We start from the raw sequence: 12560 nt of genomic DNA on the forward strand, positions 1-12560 counted from the left end.
TGGGGCCATTCAAGTCTCTGTGTGCGGCAGGGCATGCCTGAGCCAGTTGCTGCCATCTGACGGTGTCAGAGACACCGGGTGTGTGAGGTGTGAGCAGGTGGATGACCTGGTCAGCCTGGTGGCAGAGCTCAAGGAGGAGGTGGAGAGGTTAAGGGCTATCAGGGAGTGTGATCAGGAGATAGACTGGTGGAGCCTGCCAGGCCTGAAAGAAAGGCACCGGGGTGAGACACCACAAATACCAACCCTGAAGCTTAGACAGCCAGCAGAGGCTACACAAGAAACACATCGTCCCCTATTGCCTTGCAAGCAGATGATAGTAGGGGACCAGCAGGCACACAGAGTTCCTGCTACAGTGAACCCCCTTTCCTCTGCTTCCCGTAACAACAATGGTAATGAATTGTGGGGCAGGGGACAATGGCAAAAGGTCCCTGCTTGGCGATACAAGCATAGCAGGTGCATCTGCCTAGTGATTCCCCTACCTCCTGAGCTGCCCCTGCAGAACAGGTATACTGGTCTGCGAGGACAACTGGACAATGGTGAGGGTGATGATTCTTCCTACGTGGAGGTTTCACCAAAGTCTAATCAGACTACCCGCTGCATTAAAACCTCCTCAGTAAAGAATAAAAGATGCATCATTGTCACTGGTGACTCACTGCTGAAGGGAGAGGAAGGTCTGATATGCACACCAGACCAGCTATACAGAGCCAGCATATCTACATAGTTATATACCTAGGAGATAGACAACAGCTCCCCTCAGGAATCTCTCCCACCAATGTGGGAAAGACCATGGAAATGTACTTCTGTGAGAGAGGAAGAAAGGGCCAAAGACAAGGCCTTTTACAACTTGATGGATGAGGCATAAATCATTGACCCACATTTGTAAACCTCTGGATCTTGATATAGTGTTTTTTTTTTTTTTTTTTTTTTTCTTTGTTTGTTTGTTTGTTTTGTGGTTTTAAACACAGAAGGCAAATTAGATGTATGAATGAGTCTATTACTATGATTGAGGTAATCCAATGATTTATCTAATATTAAATGTCGGTTCAGTAATTTCCAGATTCTTATTTTTAACAAAGCTGAAATCAAGAGTAAGAAGAAAAATCTATTCTGTACAGGAAAAACAAATAGACAAACATGGGAAGTCAAACTGAAAGAGGAAATGGAAAGGGAAGGGGAATTACAGCTTACTCTGCCATAACCCTCTGAGAATGTTTCAGGTGAATGTTGAGATTAAAAAATTGCATGTAGCTTGAGTAATAAAACATTCTCCTTAACAATTCATTAAAAATTTAACCTACATTTTTGGCAATTAAAGTATTCTTTAAGCTGTTGTATATACCTGAAAAAATCAGAAGAAATAATTTACGTAAACTCAAAAGATGTCATTGAAGAAACTGAAAAAATAAAATAATATATATAATATATATATATTACATTATATAATTCTATATTATATAATATATATATTATATATAATATAGAATTATATAAGTAATATAAAATATATAAAAATATAATATATAATAATAGTAACGTTCAATATTCTGAAGAATCAGAAAGAAAGAAAAACACACACACACAAAAAACCACTTCACTAACAGCATTATACATTATGAATGGTCCCCTACAGCTAACATTTTCTATGCTAAACGTTATATATCTTTTTCCACTTCACTTCTTTTTTATTAAGACTATAGTCAAAACTGTAATCAAACTAATTAACGGGTCAGTGCATCGGATATGGCTGATGACACGTTTTCAAGCACATTTTCTAAATTCTTATGTTTCTCATCTACTTTTGGTCTTTGACTACATTATTAACTTTTTCTCTTATCACTTTTGAAGGTCATAAAACTGGGGCAATGCTTAGCTGTATGCTAGAGGTGAAGACTAGTTAGTACTTACACAGTCCTTAAAACATGCAAAGCACCATACAAATTTCAATCTATCTGATTTACAAACACAATCTACTTTAAAAACATATATATTTTTTCAAAACTGTAGTTTAGAAATTGTATTACTCTCATAATTTTCACCTTAATCTGGAACCTTTCACAGGTTGGAGAAATGGGCTGAAAGGAACCTCACAAAATTCAACACGGGGAAGTGCAAACTCCTACACCCGGGGAGAAGCAACCCCAGGCACCAGGACATGCTGGGACCACCCAGCTGGAAAGCAGCAGAGGGGTTGGACCAGATGATCTCCGGAGGTGTCTTTCAGCCTCAGTCACTCTGTGATTCTAATTCTGTCTACTGGATTTGAGAGAAATAACCCTTAAAAATATATATATCTATAATAAGACAATAGTGGAGAGTATTGACAGGACTGAGTTAAAGAAAGGCTCTTTATCAGAATTTGACCTCTGTCATATATAAGATTATACATGGTATGTTTTGCACTGACTTGCAGTGGCAATGCAGTGTTACATCGATCAATATTTTTTTGGGTCTAAGGAGACGAAAACAAAGATTTGGGAAAATAAGGCTCTGTGTATACACTAGGACAAATACGATTTCTCAGATAGTAGAAGGATATATTTTTCTTCATTTCATGTACAAATGATTTCATATCCATTATTATGGTTACTACTTATATCTTTTCTCTAGAAAAAATGGAAAGTGCATGGTGTGTTACACATTCATAAATAGATGTATTGCAGAAATAAATGGTCAAATCTGAATGTGAAATTTTGTCACGTTTCAAAACCAAGGCTTATGACAATTCATTAATAGACCCACATTCTGAATGGGGCAGACATTAACAAATGAAAGGTCTAAGGAATAGATGCAAAGTGAAAGTATCTAAAACCATAACTAATTCTTGCAATGAAACTTCTTCACAGACCTTGAGACAGGAGCAATGGAAGAAGGCACAGTACAAAGCAGAGAAGGAGCAGTTCATGACTGTACTAATGCCTCTTTGTTCTTTGACTTTCCAGTAACTGCCAACCCACCAACACTTGTAATAGTTATTTTTCCTTTCTCAGCTAGTTCTCTGGAAAGGTGATTGTGAATTTGTATGAAATATCCAGTGTGTTAAAAGAACTTACACCAGAGTTGAGCGGCAAAGTAAAGTAGAGGATCATCTTCATTCTTGTTTTTGAAGAGAGAAACAACAATGAAAAGCCAGTTGTATATATACAGAGAAGGCACACAAAATCATCAAACAGGCACATGTAAATAATATGAATGGTTATATAAAAACACTTTTTATAGAAGGAAAATCACTAAAATAAGTAAATAAATTTCCATTCTAATTACATGCTTATGACTTACATATATATATATGTGTGTGTGTGTGTATAGTCTTATCCAAGATATATTTATATTATAAGCTGAGGCTCAAACTGAGTTCTTTATAACCTGTATACCATCATTTGCAATACTAGGTATGGGATCTGTATTATGACCTTGCTTAAAGTTTTGCAGTTTGTTGATTTTGCATATATACAGGGATTTGGTAATTCTCCTGAAGAATGAAAGAAAGAACAGAATCAACTTCATTCTGCCATCTGTGTTTACTTAGATAATTAAAGTCAGTTAATCATCCATTCTGAAAGTAACATAAACTACCAATTAAAATATACTCAACAGGTAGAAATGCTTATTAAAAAGGCACCACTATTACACAACTATTTCAGAATTACACTTAAACTTACATCTCTTAACATAATTTAGATTTGATATACTTAACTATTTTTATTCTACCTCTTTTTAAAACAGACTCTCTTATCAGCTTATTTTGAAGCAAAAAATTCCAATGAGAGATTCTACATTTCCAGTCTTTGGTCCTAAGAGATGAAAAGTTTTCCCTAATACCTTTCTTTGCTACAAAATGTACTCTTTTGTCTGATAATGTTGGTAGCATTTGATTTCCAAACAGCTAATAACCTTTCTTTCACAGAATGATGTGAATTGCTTTCTTTAAATTTTCATGATCAGTCATGTTTTTCCAACCTATCATTCTTCTTGCTCTGCTCTAGACTCAAAATTATTTCAATCCTTCTGAAGAGCGTGGTGGTCATAGTCATATTACTCCAGCTAGGTATTAATGTATTAGAAAGAGAAAAAATTTTCAAAACTTAAAAAAAAATAAAAATCAGAGTCATTCATGGGTATTAAAATGGGAGTACTTCTAAAGATTTCTAAGGTTTTGTCTAGAACAACAACAAGAACTCATAAACTCACAGATTATAGCTTATTTTTATAGAAAAAAATATATATTTGTTTTTATTTCTGTTGTTTGCTTGTTGAAAACATTACAGAATAACACTCCCGGAAGAATTCAGGAAATGAAGAAGAACTATAGTAAACCATTCAAAAGCAGCTTAATTTGAAACGCTAAAGAATGATTTAGCTTCAAGATTTGTGCTACAAATTAAAGCACATAACAGGTAATATCAATTAGTTTGATTATGAATCCCTTTCCTGGTCTCTGGGATATATACTTTGTTACCAGAACATACAGTGGACCCATAAAATATATCAGTGTGTGCACTGACTGCAGCTTGCTTTTACATTTTCCTAATTAGATTACTTTTTATACCATTTAAACATTTGTTGGTCTAATTAGGTAAACTTTGATTTACTTTGTCTATCCATTCTCATTTGTAGTTCTTTATTCTTTTATAAGAAAATGAAACTTCCAGTGTCAAAATCATGCAAGTGTTACAAACTGTATTCTATATTTATGTAACATTTTAGAGAACTAAACATGCAGATAAACCAGAATGGCATGTTCATGTAATAAACAGTAATTTCATTGACATCACTATTTCTTGAAAAAAAATTCAGTATCAGAATTTTCACTTGCACAATGCAATACACTATTTACTTATTTTCACTGATCACAATAAAGCTAATGAGTTGTCTTTCTAGTCATCAAATAACTGAACATTTTAAAACAGATTTTAAATGTTAAAAAGGCCTTAATCCCACTACTACTCAGCAGCAACCAGATGCAATTTGTCAGACCTTTTAAAGCAAGCGCAGAGTTAAACCAACCATTGTCTGAGCTCTGACAGTGAGGTAAATGAACCAGCTCCAGGTCTCTCAGCAGTGTGGTCAGAACCAAATTTTCCTATCCAAAGGGCACAAGGCTGGGACCTGAACAGAGCTGGAAGAGAAAAGCTGGAACTAGGCTGGAGCCCAAGGGAGCTGGACTTGCACCTTTCTGAAACCAACAAAGAAGTGGAGAGAAAACAAGTTGTGCTCCCTCTGGGAGCAGCCTCTCTGCCCTTGCTGCTGAACCTCTCAGTCTTTGTCATCCACAGCAGGGTTTCTTCAGGTCCTTCTATGGGAAAAGCCACCTCCTGCAGTCTAATGCCCTGGCATTTTGTTTCCTCACCTATGCTAAAGATCCATCCACAGGGCAACTGCCCATCTTGTGTTCTCACTGCACTAAAGCAAGATGTTTCAGATGAAGCATTTTAATTGAGTGCATGCTATTTGGGAAGAGGAGAAGGAATCATTCTCTTCTAAGTCCCTTTTAGAAACAAGGCACCAACAGAATGATCTTCTCACATGGTACAGTGTGAAAGAGAGCCAGAGAACAGTACATGTAGACCATATAATCTACTTTGATTGTTGTTACCACTGATCCCTTTATACAGAAGTTATATGTTCAGTTGATTTTATTTCAGACTTTTAATCAAAATGCCAATCTGGCCACTTAGTGTTAGGGTGTCCATACAAGAGAAGTTTAATTCAGGCTTAAAATACCTTGAAAACAAGCAGACTAACACATTATGATGGAAATAAATAAATAAATAAATGCAGAGGAATTGAGGAAAACAACTAACCCACTAAAGAGCTCAGGACCTTCATTTTAAAAGCAGATATCATATTCTCTTTTTTTTTTTTTTTTGGGGGGGGGGGGGAGGTGGGGAAGGGAGAGGCAGGGGGAGGTTGTGGTTTGAACTCTATGTATTGTGTACTAATTGCTGTTTTCCTGGCAGCTTTCCCCTTTAGATGGGATTTCTTTCTAACTGCTGAATACTTATGCCTACCCTCAAACTCAGAAATCCTGCCTCTGTTATATTACTTAGTTATGTTTCAACAAAAAACGTCATCTAAACGATAACTTTTTGGATTGCCCAGTTTTCACATTAAAGTCATCTCAGAGAATAACCCTAAAAAAAAAGACGATATAAAACCTTAATAACTGTTGTCCTTATTAAAGTTATTTGAATACTGTATTTGATAAATAATTAAAATTCTCTTTTGTAGTAAACATTTCTTTAAAATAAATATGTTTGGACATGTCTATAAATCATCATCAGTTAAATTTGTTTTAACTGAAATAAAGATCAAGGTAGCTAGAGCTTAATAAAGATGTTTTTTTCAGCTTACACACTTAAAAGACAGCAAAGCAAACATACAAAGGACTCCCCATATGAGTTTTGGACTTGATTAAGATTTATTAGGAGTACAAATACCTCCGGGAAAATATGATTTAGGTTTACTTGCACGCTATTATCGTGTTGATACTATGTGTTTCTAAACAGTTAGTAAATTCAGCACTATGTCTTGTAAACACATTTTCAAAAATTGTGATGTAGACAAATGAACTTAGAGATACTATGAATTTTACTAATCTTTTGATATTTCTACAGGCTACAATTTTCACAAGTTTTTTTTCCTAACACCAGTGTAGTATTTCTGATGTGGCAAAACTCAAACATTAAAATCTATGAGACAGAAGAAATCAAACAGATTCACAAGCAGAAAATAAACTAGGTCTATGGATACATATGTATTGAAATATAACTGTATAAGTGCTGTACACAGGTCCCATGGCTTAGCTGAAGCAGCACAGAACCAGAAATACATAAGGGTGGAAAGATTATTTTAAATGAAAAGGAGAGAAACAATTGATTACAGGAAAAAATCCCCCCAAATCCTAATCCATTTAGAAGTTAAATTACACACATTCCATCTCTAAATGTTTTACTTTGTCAAATTAAAAAAAATAAAATCCTGTTCTACTTTTGAGAAATACATCAAAACATTATTATTATTGTTTAATATTCAAATACTTACATTTCAGAGAATGCAATTTCTTCTTGTTTTTACTACTTGAGAAGTAAAAGCATGTGTATGAATAATATATTGCTCTTACCTGTTTTGAAAAGCTAGCTTGTTACTGGTTCGAGAATACCTTGATCCGATGTCTATATCAAATCATCTAACCTTAAATGAAACCTTGTATTAGAATAATCATTTCTATTACTTTTTCTAATATATATATATAATATATATAAATATATATATATATATATATATATTTATATAAATATATGACAGATCCTTTTTGCAAGGTAGCCTAGAGTGACTGGTTCTTGTCATAATGTTGTCATAGTGACAGTGACATCAATATACTTCATGACAATCAGTACAGCAATTTATCTGGAGAAAACATCAGTGTTGATTCCTGAATGTATTTTGTGTTGGTCTCCTTTTCATGTTTCATTAGATTATTTATACCATTCCTTAATCCAAATATAACTATATTAATTCTGATCGTAAGCAGCCTTGAAAGGAGGAGTGAAAAGAAAAAAATAAAAAAGGAAACAACAAAAGAAACACCAAAAGTATGCCTGTAAAATTTCTGTACACAAATTAAAATCTCAAGCATTTTCTACCATAATGAACAGACCTTCTAGGTCTGATTCTGTAACTCTGCACACATAGTCAAAAATGAGAAGTGACTTCAAAATAAGAAGTGAAGCTTCTTACAGGGTAAAGTCATACACACAAGAAGTAGAAACTGTAAAAGGAGCAAAAACTGATCCCACATATATTCTCAGTCGTACAGTATCTTCTTGCAAAATATAGTTATGCCCTCTAAAATAAACAAACCAAAACCTGCAAAACCCTCAATTTCATTGTAATTCAATTTATTGTAATATTTAAGTGCCTATTTTCAACCTACATCTTGTCACCTTTCTGAAACTGCACATTTTCACTAAAGGCTACATGATATGAAGTTCTGGAACAGAAAGTGTATGTTGCTTGATTTTTGTTTGGGAATTCATGGTAGGTGAAGGCTGCAGTTCACCTTTTACAAATCTAGCCATTGTTCTTTGTTTGGCTTAGTGGAGGACTGGTTAACGTTGGGTCAGAGGGTGAACTAGGTGATCTTGGAGGTCTCTTCCAACCTAGATGATTCTGTGGTTCTATATGAAATCTGCCAAAGAAAATTAGTGTAGAATGTAGTATTTTCTGTTGATAATATAAATAATTTTCAGAGTACAGATAATATACTCTGATGTTAATTTCAAACATTTTCTCCAAAGAGCATGACTATTAAAAAAAAATATGCTTCATAAGCTATTGATAGGAGCTTGAATCTTAAACCAGACCTCTTTTTTTTTTTTTTTTTTTTTTTTTTATGTAGCATATTAAGTAGAAAATAAACCAATACACCTCTCCAGTTTCTAAAGAAATTTAATTGTACCAGTACATAAATCCAACGTATTCTGATATATTGAAGATCTCATGTTTTTGTGGTAAATATGGATTCATTGATGTTAAAAACAATAGATAACATCCAATCAAATGATCAAATATTAGGTTTAAAAAAAAAATAATATTATAAGTCATAATTAATAAAGTAGCTGTAACCAAAGAGCTTATAATCAAAGACAGGCTTTGAAGTTCAGAAGATAGGCTGGTTCACAAAAGAATTAGGTTCCCTGATAGCTACTCACAGATTGCCAAACCATAGCCTCTTTCTCAGGAAGGCCCTAGATTAGTGCTAACAAAAATATTAAAATATATTTATATGTATATAATCTAAAAAGAGTTACAGTATAATCATGCTACTGGCCAATGATAAAGAAAAAATACTAAATGACATAAACCTTTGGTATTACCCAGTACTTTCTTTAGTTGGTTGGATACTATTAAATTCAGCTGAGAACTAAAATAAAATAAATCTCTAATCACATGAATACCTTATTTAATTTAATAACAACAACAACAACGAAAGAAAACAACCATCTGTTCAGTCAGCTACAAGTATGTGGATTCTCTCTGTTCCATTTCTCCTTTCAGTTGATTTTTAATTCCTTCAAATTGAAAGGAGAATGGAGAAAAGGAAAAAAATAGAATCCTTGTTTTACACAAAGCTACATTTTTAAAAGTCCTCTCACATAGACCAAATTTTATTAAAAAAAAAAAAAAAGCATATAGAGAAGGATTTGAGTTGCAGTACATACCCTTTCTGCTCAATATAACCCTAAAATAAAATGTGGCAGCCTATCTTTGTTTTCAAATGTGATTATTTTACTATGTGATAAACATGACTTAGGCTCTTTTCTACCAGCAACAGTTAATGGGAGGCCTGACTGCCCCAGGCTTTCTTGTTACTATCCCTAAATTATTATATTATATGCTTTGAAGAGTTTGTCCAGGACTATATTATAAAGCATGAGCAATAGAGGACACTTTTTCCTGTGAGTTGGTACTTGACACAGTCAGGTACATTTGTTATCATAGTGTGCATATACTTTAAATAGAAAAACAGCCTTATGGATTTAACCATACAAATTGGTAATAAACATTGTAATCTATATTAGATTAAGAACTCAAAACGAATTAAAGCACATTTTATTTCCTTGTAAAATAAACTAAGATTAAAAACATAATTGTATTTAACAGGTTTTTTTGCCTATGTTGCAAAAATATTGTTAGGCGTGTTATGAATATTGGAAGATTTTAGTAGTTATTTTTAAAGATGTTTGTGTTTAATGGATTAAATTTTCTGTTAGCAGATTACTCATCCAAGGCCAGCAAAAAGATAGCATCTATCAGCTGCTACACTTTGATGCTACATTCTTCACTGATATCCCTATGTAGGAAGTTGTTCTCTTACACAATAATACAGCACAGAAGTTCAGTATTGATCTGAAATCATTCTGTGACCAACTGCTTTAAAAGTTGAATGAGCTCATTATAAACATCATAGTAATATTTGAAACAATCTTTCTAAAAAGTAATATGAACAACTGTGAAAATCTAGGAAAATAAAATAAAATAAAATAAAATAAAATAAAATAAAATAAAATAAAATAAAATAAAACAAAACAAAACAAAAACTCTGGCAACAAAACTGAAACCTTAAGTTCCCTGAATTTTCATTAGTACAACAATATTTGAATCTTTATCATATCTTCCTCACTGAAACCGCATACTTTCCATGCAACCAGTACATCTAAATGGATTTGTTCAGAATCAACCATAACAGCAAACATAGAGGAAAATGTAACTTCAAAAGTCTGACAGAAAGAGCAGACAGTGAGCCTTCTAACTAGACCAGGAAAAAAATAAAATAAAATAAAATAAAATAAAAATTTCTAAAGCAATGCAATTGAGACTGGCGGTCAGTTTCATTAAATAAGCTGTTAGAGCAACAAAATTCATTGGTTTAAAAAGATATGCAGTATATTTTCTTGCATTAAAAACAATGCCAAAGTTTTCATCACAGGAGGTATTTCAACTCTTTTTCTCCATATGACTTGGTTTAGGTATCTTTATCATGTTCAGGTGCTAAAATAAAAGCAAGTGTAAAGCAAAAGATTTCCTATTCTCAGCAGAATCATAAAGCAATCCCCTACTAGTTCTGTTTCTCTATACTATTAATCATAGAGTAATTTAATATATGCAACCCCAGGTTTATGATCCCTAACTCTAAACCACAGCAATTTTAACCACTAAAAAAAATACCCTTGACAATCACTGACTTGGTTTAGTCTTAAAATAAGCATGTGATGACAATACATAGAATTTCAATTTACTTGTGTTAAAACATAAATAAAAATTGATCTCTTCATTATAAAGTGCATTTAGGCTTCATTTGTACAGTTAATTTAACTTTGCAAGCTGACATTTCTGAATGAGTATTTATTCTGGTTATATCTGTGTAACAGAAGTGACTATTTACAAACAATGAAGTTAATGAGAATGTTTAGTGATATAAGTATGAATTTAAACAGCAGATTTTTATAATATGGAATCATATACATCCCAGGGAAGTCTCCAAGTATATAGTATCTGGGAAGTCTCCCATATACTTGCAATTTTTATAATCAAAGAATTTTGTGAGAGAGATGTTACTGATCACGAGGTTTTATTGAGTCAATAACCCTTCAATTCATCACTCTAAGTTTTATGAAATATTAATAGCAAAACTTCATATGAAAACTTGTTACAAATAAATAATGATGTTGTAGATGTTAGGTCTGGAATAAATTTTACCAAAATAGCACCAGTTAAGAGATCTCAGAGGGCAAAATTAAATGGCAGATTAAACAAAAAATAACAGTAAATAACATAAAATTAAACATAAAATTAAATGAACGAATAACAGTCAGTTGTTTCATCAGAATCCTCCCCACCCATTTCACAAGGTATCATTGAACATCAGTGATCCCTCAAAACACCTATGCATTTATAGTCATCTGATACTGGCATCTGATAATGTACATCAATCTGAATCCATAGACCCCAAATTTAAAATGTTGTTGAAATGAATAAACCAACTGTGTTATGCTGTCTTTAGTGTACTGAAGAAGAGAAGCTACCCACTTGGAGTTTCAAATAGCTATCAAGGACTGATTTTTGTTGGTGGTGTTTGTGTTTAAAAAGTGAAATTGCTCCTGTCTTCTTGCTTATTGTGAAGCATTTCCATAAAGAAATAACGTGTTTATTGTATCAAGAGTTAATTCAACAGTCAAAGTGTATGTGGAATAGACAGAATTCATTTATTAACCCATAACAAAATAGTTCATGTGTAGCAGGCTGCACAGATATTGTTGGTAAGGATGCTGAATATATTCTCCTCACAACTACTCCAGACACCATACTATTACAACCAATACTTACAGAGTAAATACAGCTTCTTTGAACTCCACGGCTAAAGCACTACTGTTTTTTGTTTGTTTGTTTTTAATGAAAGGTGCATAACGTGTTTCAGACTGCCACCTTCCACGGCTCTAACATCAAACAATTAACTGCAAATCTTCAGAATCTATATTGTTTTATTTCAATTGAAAATAAATTGGAGCATTCTTGCTTTATGTCTGCTGCCCTATTCCTCACCAACTATTTCTAGATATTACATAAAACAGGAAGAAGCTAATTTTTAATATTGACATGCAACAAGGCAGCATGAGAGAAAAATCTACTGTATCAGTCTCTGTTGTCTACCAAACTGTAACATAATTCAATCAAGAATTTTATACTTGCGACTTTAAGGTTGCTGTGTTTTGAAGATTTGGCTCTGTAGAGACTAGGTGCCTTGTCAAGAACACGACTGAGTGATGTGCAGTGGCATTCACCCTCAATCCCTCTGCTCCCCAACTTTATTCATCTAGAAATGCTGTTGCCAGTTGCTACTTGCATAGAGTTCAAGTGTAATTTTTATATTTTTCTCATCATTGTAAAGGTTTGGTACCATTGTCACCTGTTCTATTTTGAAAGGTCTTACCTAGATCACTATTCCAGCAAAGTTTCCATTCCTTTTCTTTTTTTTTTTTTTTTTTTTTCTTCAATTTTAT

The sequence above is a fragment of the Aythya marila genome (assembly GCF_965140915.1).
Source record: "Aythya marila genome assembly, chromosome: 2".
NCBI lineage: Eukaryota > Metazoa > Chordata > Aves > Anseriformes > Anatidae > Aythya > Aythya marila.